Here is a 12,811-nt window from a genome sequence, read left to right on the forward strand (position 1 = left end):
GTCAGCCAGGTTGGAGTGCAATGCTGTGACCGTAGCTCATCATGCTGCTGGGCCCAAGCAATACTCCTACCTCAGTCTCCCTAGGAGCTACAGGAAGTAGGAGTATAGATATGTGCCACCACACTGGCTAATTTTTTTTTTCTGTAGAAACAGGGTTTCAGTATATTACCCAGGCTGGTCTCGAATTCCTAGGCTCAAGGATCTTCCTGTCTTGGCCTCCCAAAGCACTGGAATTACAGGCATGAGCCACCATGCCTAACCTAGGATTTCCATTTTTATTTTTATTTATTTATTTTTCTGAGATAGGGTCTGGTTCTGTCACCCAGACCAGAGTACAGTGGCATGATCTTGACTCACTGCAACCTCTGCCTCCCGGGTTCAAGTGATTCTCCTGCCTTAGCCTCCCAAGTAGCCAGGATTACAGGCATGCACCACCACACCTGGCTGATATTTGTAGTTTTAGTAGAGATGGGATTTTGCCATGTTGGCCAGTTTGGCCTCAAACTCCCAACCTCAGACGATCTGTTCACTTCAGCCTCCCAAAGTGCAGGAATTACATTTTCATTTTTCTTTGGAGATTCTTAATTTCTTCACTGATTGTATATTTTCCTTCAATTATTTGAGCATATTTATAATAGCTACTCTGAAGTCTTTGTTAAATCCAACATCTGGGCCCATGTAGCATAAATTTCTATTGGTTTCCCTTTTCCCTGAATATAGACCACATATTTCTGTTTCTTTGCATGTTTAGTGATTTTTGGTTGAACATTGGATATTGCAGATACAATATTATAGTGACTTTGGATTCTGCCATGTTCTTCTGAAGATGCTTGGATTTTTATTCCAGTAAGCAGTTAATTTGCCTAGATTCAAACTGCAAACTTCACATCTATCACAGTATAGCTATTGATAACTGTTTTGTTTTTGTCTTTGTTTTTAAGAGATGTGGTTTCACCATGTTGGCCAGGATGATCTGGATCTCTTGACCTTGTGATCCACCTGCCTTGACCTCCCAAAGTGTTGGGATTACAGGCATGAGCCACCGTGCCCGGCTGATATCTGTTCTTATAGTGACCCACTATTGCTTTAAGCCTGATCCCACAGGTCTTTCCTTTGCCTGCCAAATTTGATGGTTAGCCAAGGATTTGGGCAGAATAGGGTTCATTGTGGCTGTGACTTCCTTGCTTCTACGGTTTACCCTAATTTCCAGCTGCTCTACCTGCTGTGGGCTCTGTCCTTAAATTCAGCTTTTTGAAACCCAAGATGCATGTGTTTGAGGCAAGGAGCATCAGACCCACAGCTCTTGTTTTGCATAGTTGTCTTTCAAGAGAAGACTCTTTCACCAGGCCTTGAGGGGTTTGCTTCACATACGCACAGCTGAACTGTCAGCGGAGCAAAGCAGCTGAAGCCCAGAACTGTGTCTTGTCCCTCCTGAGGGCCTCTCACTGCTGGGAGTTCCCTTCCCTGAGCCAATAAAGTTGTTTTCTCTCTCACAGCCATGGCTGGGGAGAGTGGGCAGCACCTGTGGGCCAGTAAATCACAAACTGGGATTACTTAGACTTTGCAGTTGCAGTTGTTTTTTGTTTGCTTATTTTGATTTAGTTTTAGTTTAAAACACTTCTGAGGCAGGGTGTGGTGGCTCAGGCCTGTAATCCCAGCACTTTGGGAGGCCGAGGCAGGAGGATCACTTGAGCCCATGAGTTTTGAAACCAGCCTAGGCAACAGGCTGAGACAGAGTGAGACTCTGTCTCTGAAAAAGAAAAAATTTTTTTAGCCAGGCGTGGTGGTACAAGCCTGTGGTCCCAGCTATTGGGGAGGCTGAGATACAAGGATGGCTTGGGCCCAGGAGGTCAAGGCTACACTAAGTTGAGATTGTGCCACTGCACTCCAGCCTGGGCAACAGAGCCAGACCCTGTCTCAAAAGCCAAAAACCAAAAAACTCTGGCTGAGTGCAGTTGCTTATGCCTGTAATCCTAGTGCTTTGGGAGCTTGAGGCCAGAGGATTGCTTAAGCCCAAAAGTTCGAGACCAGCCTGGGCATTGTGGCAAGATCCCATCTCTACAAAAAATACAAAAATTATCTAGACATGGTGGCATGGGCCTGTAGTCCAAGCTACTCAGGAGGCTGAGTAGGAGGATCACCTAAGCCCATGAGGTCGAAGCTGCAATGAGCTGTGATTGCACCAATTCATTCCAGCCTGGGCGACAGCAAGATCCTGTCTTGAAAAAATAAACACAACTCTTCTGGTTTCTGTCTGATTTCCAGTATCTTTAAGTTTGGGTTTTTTTGTTTTGCTTTGATTTGTTTTTTTTATACACAGGGTCTCACTGTGTTGCCCAGGCTGAAGTGTAGTGGCATGATCATAGCTCATTGTAATCTTGAACCTCTGGGCTCAAGTGATCTTCCTGACTCAGCCTCTGGAGTAGCTAGGACAACAGGCACATGCCACCATGCCCAGCTAATTAAAAAATAAAAAAAAGGAGTCTCTGTGTTGCCCAGACTGATGTTGTATTCCCAGCCTCAAGCAGTCTGCCTTGACCTCCTAAAGTGATGGGATTACAGGTGTTAGCCACCATACCTGGCCTTTAAGTATTTTTTTAAATCCAGTATTTTAGTGTTTTGAGAGCCCCCAGCTAAATTGGGGTTCCGGTACCACAGTGTCTCGCAACATTGCCCTAACACAAAATAAACAGAAGCAGGATATGGGTGTTTACACTGTGCCTTTCGTGGGATACTTCTGTGGACAGCATACTGCCTAGTTGTCTGACCCATGACCAGGTGTCCCTCACTGGGAAACTTGTTTAAACTGGCAGACACCCTTGTGGCTCTTGTCTGAGTCATGTCCAGTGACTGCCTGCCCGTTGCTCTGGTGCTAAGAGCCTGACTTTGTGTTCTCCCTGGCATCCTGGGGAAAACTCGGCCTGGGTTAGCCCCTGGTTCTTCAGATGGAGGGTGCAGTACTTGAGCACAATCACAAACAAGCTCAAAGATTTATTACTTTCAGATCCTGGGCAGGGAAGGCACGGTGAGTCAGGAGGATGTCTCTTGTCCCTGGCTCACACAAAGCAGGAACAAAGGGTCAGGCAGAAAGAGACAGAGAGGGAGATTGTGTGTGTGGGAGAGAGAGGGGCAGGCAGCAACTGACAGTATGTATAACTGTCAGTATACAGTTATGGTACACAGTATAACTGTTAGTATACAGCAACTGATAGTATGTATAAGGAGGCTCATTGGAGCTGCGAGTATAGATAAGGAAATAGGATATGGGTCACCTTAAGTTCACACACAAATGCCTGAATGGCCCATTAAACAGAAGCAGCAGGAAAAGTGGGGAGCTCCCAGGTGAGCAAGCTGCTTCTAAGTTCTTACCTCTGGTCACCTGCTTGGACCGTTTTGGTGTGTTGTTCTAATGCCTAGGCAGCCGCCTTTGTTGTGTCATTCCCATGACATTTATCACTGTTGTTTTGGGGCTTTGTATGCTCACTTCACTCCTGCCTCTACCAAATGGTCACTCTCCACCAGTTGTGTGTGTGTGTATGTGTGTATTAGCCCTTGCATGTGTGTGTATTATCTAGCATTGCTGAAAAATAATACCTGAGACTGTGATTTATAAAGAGGTTTAATTAGTTCATGGTTCTGCAGTCTATAGGAAGCATGGCACAGGCATTTGTTTAGCTTCTGGGGAGACCTCAGGGAGCTTTTACTCACAGTGGAAGATGAAGCAGGAGCAGACATCTCACATAGCAGAGCACGAGTAAGAGAAAGACAGTTGGGGGCTGGGTGCAGTGGCTCACAGCTGGAATCCCAGCACTTTCGGAGGCCGAGGTAGGCAGATCACTTGAGGTCAGGAGCTCAAGACCAGCTTGGCCAACATGGTGAAACCCCGTCACTATAAAAAATACAAAAATTAGCTGGGTGTGGTGGTGACCACCTGTGGTCCCAGCTATTCAGGAGCCTGAGGCATGAGAATCACTTGACCCTGGAAGGTGGGGGTTGCAGTGTGCCAAGATCATGCCACTGCACTGTAGCCTGGTGACAGAGTGAGACTCTGTCTTTAAAAAAAGAGAGAGTGTAGTGGGGAGATGCCACACACTTTCAAATGACCAGATTTCATGTGAACTCAGTCACTATTGCAATGACAGCATCAAGAAGATGGGGCTAAACCGCTCACGAGAATTCCACCCCATGGTCCAATCACGTTTCATCAGGCCCCATCTTCAATATTGGGGATTACAATTCAACATGAGATTAGGTAGGGTCATGTATTGAAACCGTATCAGTGTGTGATGGTGTGTGTGTGTGTTTCCCACTGCACTCAGAATCCAAGCTTGGGTTGTTGACCACCACACCATCAGGTGGTCCCCCGCCGCCGACCCTCTCCCCTCCTGCCTGCTAAGCCTCCCAGCTCTTCATCCTTCTCCTGCACACTGACCTTTTATATCTGTCCCTGGAGCAAACCAAGCCCATTTCTGCCTGCCGTACCCTCTGTGTGGAACGCTGTGTTTCCAGGTCTTCATTTGTTGACTTTGGGAGAAAAGGCCACTCTGAGAAAGAGAGATCTTAAAGACTCATCTTCATCATCACTTCCCAAGGTGGCCTTTCCTGACCTCCCAACATATCCCCCATGTCCCTCTTACCTCAGCCTCTTGTATTATCTCCATGGCCTTATTGCTATCAAAAATGATCTCTGTCATTAACTCCAGAATGGCAGCTCCCTAGGGGAGGGACCTTGCCTACTGTACTGACCGATCTCCAGCCTCTAAAGCAGTACATAGTAGGTACTCAATAAACACATACTGAATAAGTGATCCCTTTTAAAACAAAGGACAAACTATGGCAATTAATCAGCGAGCAATCATAGGACACAGGGTTGGAGGTGCGGGCTAGGTACTCTTAAAAGTGCCTAACGGTGCAGTGCTGAACCAGACCCCTAGCCTCTGTACACCTGTTTCCTCACCACCAGACAGACATAATCATCCTTGCCTTGCTTGCTTCACAGGCCTAATGTGTACTGGAGTGCTTTAGAGAAAGTTGAAACTGTACAGGTATCAAAGAATGTCTTCTAGAAGAGCTGCTCCAATAATTCTGTAGACATATGCTCTTTCTTAATCCCCTGCTGAAGCAAATCGGAAGTTCATTGCTTCCTACTACAGTTTGCTATGCATTTGCTATTCTGTAAGACCAAGACCCCAGGATGCAAGACCGTCTGATTCAAGATCAGAGTCCTGTGTCTCAGCGATGATTCTGTTTTTAAGCAAAGCAGAGCCCGTCTGCTCAGCTGCATGCCACGTGTGCTGGATGCACTGTGGATGTCTGACTAGAGACATAAGTGCTCCCCTCCGGGATCGACTGTCCCCAGAACCCTTGTCCTTGGATTCTTCAAACAGTCCTGAGTTCATCAAATTTTATATTTTCCATAAAAATGACTTATGGAATTAAAGGTTGTGATTTCATTTGTATATCTTTGTAAAATTTCTCACATGAGTAAATCCTCAAATCAGTGGAGAAAAACCTTTGTTAGATTAAATGGAACAATATCATGTTTGTATCTCCCTAGTGGAACTGCCAGGCAGTGACTCTGTCAATGGGTTGATATCTCAACACTCTGTTCATTCTAGACTCAACATCTCTTCTCATTCATGACGTCCCACCACATCTCTGCTGTGACAATTCAGACTTTGTGCGAAGCGGCAGTGGGCAGTGATGGTCGCATTTCCAATGAACATAAACTTTCTTTGTTCCATAGGGATGGTGGCTGGAAACTTTCCTTCGGAGGCGCTGCTAAACAAGCTTATTTTATTTTTTTCCCCAAGAAGGGACTAGAACAGTCTCCCAAATTTCCCTGCTTTTTGGGAGGCTTGGGGACAAACTGTTCCAGGTGTTCTGACCCCATAGTAGCATTGTTCATAGTAGCATTGCCAAGCAGAATTTTTTTTTAAGGCAGGATCTTGCTCTGTCACCCAGTCTGGAGTGCAGTGGCACAATCATTGCTCACTGCAGCCTCAACCTCCCGGGCTGAAGCAGTCCTCCCACCTCATTCTCTCAAGTAGCTGGGACTACAGGCATGTGCTATCATGCCTGGCTAATATTTTCATTTGTAGAGATGGGGTTTTGTTTTGCCATGTTGCTCAGGCTGGTCTCAAAGTCCTGGGCTCAAGCTATCCACCTGCCTCGGCCTCCTGAATTGCTGGGGTTACAGGTGTGAACCACTGTGCCCAGCCAAAATCTTTTTGCTGTCATCAGAGATGGTTTTCCCTGGATGAGGACAAGCAGGATTCATTTACAACTGGGGTTCCTCAAGTGAGATATAGTGACACTTCCTCAGAAATAAAAATATTGCATGGCTGGGCATGGTGGCTTATGCCTGTAATCCCAGCAATTTGAGAGGCCGAGGCGGGCAGATCATCTGAGGTCTGGACTTCAAGACCAGCCTGACCAACATGGTGAAAACCTAGTCTTTACTGAAAATACAAAAATTAGGTGGGCATGGTGGCGGCCACCTATAATCCCAGCACCTGGGAGGTTGAGGGAGTAGAATTGCTTGAACCTGGGAGGCAGAGGTTGCAGTGAGCTGAGATTGCTCCACTGCACTCCAGGCTGGGTGACAGAGCAAGAATCTGTCTCAAAAAAAAAAAAAAAAAAAATTGCAGAACCAGAAAACGGGCTGTCCTAGAAGAGAAAGGTAAAGGAACAGAGCTGACATCCCTCTTCTAGTTAAAGGAATGATCGGAGGAAAGAGTGTGAGAATCTCACAGTGCCCAGAGGAAATGTGGCCACTGTGGAAGAAGAAACGAATCACTGAAGCTGAGACACTCCGCTACCCAGTGGATGTCACTGCCAAAACACTTGAGAACTGCTACTTTCTATCAAAATGGAAGCTCAGTTAGGGAAATTATCTACCTCTGTTCTTACAGATAAAATGAAAGTACTGATTGAATGACATTGCCTTAAAAGATTCTCTCTGGTCTCAGTCATCTCCTATCAAAAATAGGAATGTGTGTTGTATGCTGTGAGTCTAGTCAGGAGACAAGAACCTGTGATTTGAACAGATAATTAATTATAAAGAATTGTTTACAGGTACAGAGTTCTTGACCACCGAAAGGACAAAACAGGAAGTCTAAGGTTTCAGGGAAGTAGCAGTGGCTGGAAGAAACCACCACCTCTAGGACTGAGAAACTCAGAGAAGAGAAAGATTTGGAGACTTTGAAGAGGGGCTCCATAGAGCTGAAACACTGACCCCGCTGCTCAGCTGGTGCTAGTGTCTTCAAGGAGCACAATGAAGCTGGCTCTGCGAGTGTTGGGAAATCTGTAAAGTGCTGTGGCAGGAAGGGACTGGCAATGCCAGGGGAGGAAGTGTTGCAAGGGCATGCTCTCAGGGCTGGGAAGCAGACAGGAAGGGTCAAGTCCCTTTTCCTCCTGCCCCACAGTCTCCCTCAAATGCCTCTTGGAGTAGCCTAACAGGGAGTGTCTAGCAAAACAGAAGAATGGTTTGCAGAGCCAGACCCTGCATCACCCAGTGGAGAAGAGTAACTGGGTTTGGAGCTGATCGACAGTGACTTAATAGCTGGCACCAGAGAGGTCCCATCTGTAAGGCTGTCCTTGCTGTGGGCTTCTAAGACTCTTCCTGCTTTTTACTGTTTTTGAAACAGTATTTACTTATATTTGTTTACCTACTGTCTTGGTTCATTTGTGCTGCTATAACAGAATACCGGAGACTGAGTCATTTATAATAAATGGAAATGTATTTCTCACAGTTCTGGAGGCAGGCAAGTCCAAGCAGGTTTGGTATCTGGTGAGAGTCTGGTCTGTGCTTCCACAATGATGTCTTGAATGCTGCATCCTCCAGGGGGGAGGAACACGTATCTTCAAACACAAAAGAGTCAAAGGCGTGTGGCAAACTTGCCCTCTTTTAATGACCCAGGATGACAGCATCACTCCATTCACAAGAGTGGAGCCCTCATGGCCTCATCACCTCTTCACGGGTCCACCTTTTAAGACTGTTACATTGCCAGCCTGGCCAGCTTGGCGAAACCCGGTCTCTGCTAAAAATACAAAAATTAGCCGGGCATGGTGGGGCACACTTCTAGTCTCAGCTACAGGGGGTACTGAGGCAGGAGAGTCACCTGAGCCTGGGAGGTGGGGATTGGAGTGAGCTGAGATTGCACCACTGCACTCCAGCCTGGGTGGCAGAGCTAGTCTCTGTCAAACAACAACAACAGCTGTTACAATGGCAATGACATTTCCAACACATGCTTTTGGGGAGACACATTTAAACCATAGCATTGCCCCGGCCCCCAAAATTCATGTCCTTCTCACATGCAAAATACAAGTATTCCATTACAATATCTCCAAAGTCTTAACTCATTCCAACAACAATTCAAAAGGCCAGAATCTTGTCTAAATCACATATGGCAGAGACTTAAGGTGTGATTCATCCCGAGGCAAATTTCCTTCCAGCTGTGAATCTGTGAAATTAAACAACTTACCTACTTCCAAAATACATGGGACAGGCATTTCCATCCAAGAAGGGATAAACAGGCAAGGAAAAGGGGTAACTGGCCCCAAGAACATCCAAAACCCAACAGAGTGAACATCAAATCTTAAGGTTCATTACTGCTCCTTGACTATTTGTCTCATCTCCTAGACACACTGAGGTTAGGGGTTGGGCCTCCAAAGCCTCAGTCAGCCCTACCTCCGTGGCTTTGCTGGGCTCAGCCCATGCAGCAGCTCTCATGGGTCGAAGTATCCGGCCTGCAGCTCTCCCAGACTGGTGTGGCACACTGGTCTCCCAGCTCTACAGTTCGGGAGTCCTGGGGGTAGCCCCACCCCATGGCTCCTCTAGGCCTAGTGGGGGCTCTCTGTGGTGGCTCCACCCCAGCAGCAGTTCTCTGCGTGGGCTCTGAAGCTCCCGGAGGCATCTTTTGCAATCTAGATGGGAGATGCGGTGGCCCCACAGCCTGTGCACTCTGCCTGTACCACGCACATACCGCCCAGGCTTACAGGCTTGTGCCGTCTGGAGCAGCAGCATGAGCCACACCTGGGCCTGCTTGAACCACAGCTGGGGTGGCCAAGGGGTGATGTGCTGGATTGCATGGAGCAGAGACTTGAGGCAGCCCTGGGCAGCAAGCCCTTTCTGCTCTCAAGACCCTAACATTCTGAGTCGGACAGAGTGGCAGCCAAGATCTCTGAAGTGTCTTTGGGGTCATTCTCCCAGCGTCGCTGAGCAGCACTGGCTATAGCACATACTAATCTCCTTGTCACTTGGCCATAACCCTGATATTCTCTCTTGAATGTACTTCTTTAATCTTTAAGTGACCATGTCGTGAATTTTGCACATCTTTCTGTTCAGCTTTAGTTATGAATTCTGCCTTTAAATCACTTCTCTTTTCTTGCATCTTACTACATGCAGTTACAAGAAGCCACACTGCACCCTGAATGCTTTGCTGCTTAGGTATTTCTTCTGCCAGACACCCTAGTTCATCTTTCTCTTTTCTTATTTTTTGAGAAGGAATCTCACTGTCACCCAGGCTGGAGTGCAGTGGCACGATCTTGGCTCACTGCAACCTCTGTCTCCTGGGTTCAGGCAATTCTCCCTCTTCAGCCTCCGGACTAATTGGGATTACAGGCATTCACCACCATGCCTGGCTAATTTTTGTATATTTTGGTAGAGATGGGGTTTCACTCTGTTGGCCAGGCTGGTCTCAAACTCCTGATCTCAAGTGATTCACCTGCCTCAGCCTCTCAGATTGCTAGGATTACAGGTGTGAGCCACCATGCCTGGCCGTTATTTATTTATTTTTGAGACAGTCTCCCTCTGTTGCCCAGGCTGGAGTGCCCCGGTGTCATCACAGCTCAGTGCAGCCTCTATCTCCTGGGCTTGGCCTCCTGAGTATTGGGACTGCAGGCACATGCCACCACACTTAGCTAACTTTAAAAAAATTTTTTTGTAGAAATGGGGTCTCATTATGTTGCCCAGGCTGATCTTGATCTCCTGTGCTCAAGTCATCCTGCCTTGGCCCCTGAAAGTCCTGGGATTACAAGCATGAGCCCTTGTCCCCAGCTGAGTTCATCATTCTTAAATTCTGCCTTCCATAATGGTCTCAGGCATGAACACAATCCAGCCAAAGTTCTTTGTCACCTTATCACAAGAATGGCCTTTACTCCAGCCTCCAATACCTTGTTTTCATTCCTGTCCAATGCCTCATCAGAATTGCCTTTGCCCTCCATATTTTTCCCAACCTTCTGATCACAAACACTTAAACAATCTCTAAAAAGTTTCAGACTTCCCCTACAGCTGTTTTCCTCTTCTGTGCCCTCACCAGAATTGCCGTCCACACTCTATTCATGGCAGTACAGCCTTCTCCCCGCATTCACTTCAAAACAGTTCCAGCCTCTACTCATTACCTGCTTCTAAAGCTGCATCCACATTTTTGGGTATTTGTTATGGCAACATCCCACTTCTCTGGCACCACACCCTCTCACTCACACACACCCTCACACAGATTCACACTCACCCTCACACATACTCTTGCACACTCTCACACACACCCTCACTCACACCTTCACACACTCACTCACATGCAAGCACACCATCCCTGCTGCGTCGGGTGCCTAACTTTCCCAGGGGCCTGCTCTCCTGCCCCCTCCATCCTTCACTGGGCAGACTGCTCGAGGCTGGGGAGCCAGCCCCCCACTTGCATCTGCTGCTGCTGGAGGGAACTCTGCCCCTGAGACAGGCACAAGGATGCCTCCCCCTTCCCTGTCACCTACCATTGCCCATGAGCCCCTGCTTCTGACATTCCTGAAATACCATACTGTGAAGCACAGGGAAGGATGCTGGGGCAGAGGCTGCTACCAACTCATCACCAACCCCCTTCCTTCCTCAGCATCAGAACCCTGGAATGTGCCCAGATGAAGACCGCACTGCCCAGATAACCTTGCAATTAGGTGTGGCCAGGCGATTCTGTTCTGACTTGTTCCAGTGACATGTCAGCAAGACAGAAAAGTGCTTCAAAAGAGCCCATCCTTCCCTGCAAGGACTGTGTCCTTCTAGGTCTAGGATGTGGGTTCCAGGTGGAGCCCCAGTGGCCAGCCCTCGTTACAGCAAGGCGACCTCATGAAGGTGACCTCATGAAGCCATGTGCTACAGACACAGAAGATACAGGAAGAGAGAGTCTGGGTCCCTAACACCCATGAGCCACGGGGCCAGCCTTCCACTACCTATGACAGGATTCTTCCATAGAAACAAAATAAGACAAACACATATGTGATCAAACCAACGTAACTTCATCCTTTCTGTTAATGCAGCTGGTTTAATCCTCCCTGACACAGATGGAAACAGGCGGTTCACCCCAGGGGAAGGAGCAAGCGCTGCTGCCCAGGTAGGAGGCCATGCAGCAAAGGGAGAAGATTGTGGGGGAAGACAGATGACATCAGGGGGTGGCAAAGAGGTGGGGAGACTGGTACTTGTCCCTCACCAATGCTGGTGGACAATTTGGCAATATTTATAATATAAATGCATACTCCCTCTGGAAATTACAGTTCCAGATCTTTTTTTTAAAGAAACATTCATCCAGATGCACAGAGAGGCTTGTAAAGAATGTTCTTGGCAGAGCACATGGCTCACACCTGTAATCCCAGCACTTTGGGAGGCCAAGGTGGAAGGAACACTTGATTTTGAATATTCCAGACAATGCTGTGAAGCACATTCTTTTTTTTTTCTTTATACTTTAATTTTTTGTACACTGAAGCCATATGTGAAGAACATTCTATATGTCTTTGGGGTTAGAACATCTCTTAGAATGTTCTTTGGAGCATTGTTTGAAATACTCAAAATAGCTGAATGGTTACTGTTAGGGAATTGTTGAACAGCCATACTATGTATAATATGCATTAGCTAAAAGCAAGCTCCTGAGGTGGAAAGGCCCCAAAAGACAATATTTTTCACTTTTTAAGTGGAAAAAAAAAACAGCTGTAGAAAGCATACCATTTATGTAAGAAAAACAGAATATATACAATATACTTTTGTATATATATGTGTTATGAGCTGAATCATGTTCCCAAAACCATGTTGATGTCCTAACCCCAGTACCTGGGAATGTAACCTTATTTGGAAATAGGACCTTTGCAGATGATCAAGTTAAAATAAGGTTATTAGGGTGAGCTTTCATCTAATATGATTGGTGTCCTTATAAAAAAGGGGACCATCTCACACCAATTAGGATGGCTACTATCAAAAAATCAGAAAACAAGGTTGGTGAGAATGTAGAGAAATCAAACCCTTGTGCAATGTTGATGAGAACAGAAAATGGTACAGCCACTATGGAAAACAGAATGAAAGTTCTCCAAAAAATTAAAAATAAAACTACCATATGACCCAGCAATTCCACCTCTGAGTATGCATCCAAAAGAATGGAAAACAAGGTCTTGAAGAAATATTTGCACACCTGTGTTCACTGTAACATTATTCACAATAGCCAAAATGTGGAAGCAACCCAAGTACCCACTGAGGGATGAATGAGCAAAATGTGGTCTATCCGTATAATGAAATATCATTCAGCCTTAAAAAGCAAGGAAATATTGACACATGCTAAAACATGGATGACTCTTCAATACATGCTAAGATAAGCTAGTCACAAAAAGCAAATTCTGTGTGATTCCACTTACATGCGTTATCTAAAATAGTTAAATTCACAGAGACAGAAGAATGGTGGTTGCCAGGGGCTGGAGGGAAGGGGACAATGGGGAGTTGGTGTCTCATGGATACAAAATTTCTGTTTTGAAGATAAAAAGGGTTTTGGAGATGGATGTG

This window comes from Sapajus apella, unplaced genomic scaffold (genome assembly GCF_009761245.1).
Source record: "Sapajus apella isolate SASKATOON/1434 unplaced genomic scaffold, GSC_monkey_1.0 scaffold89, whole genome shotgun sequence".
Lineage (NCBI taxonomy): Eukaryota > Metazoa > Chordata > Mammalia > Primates > Cebidae > Sapajus > Sapajus apella.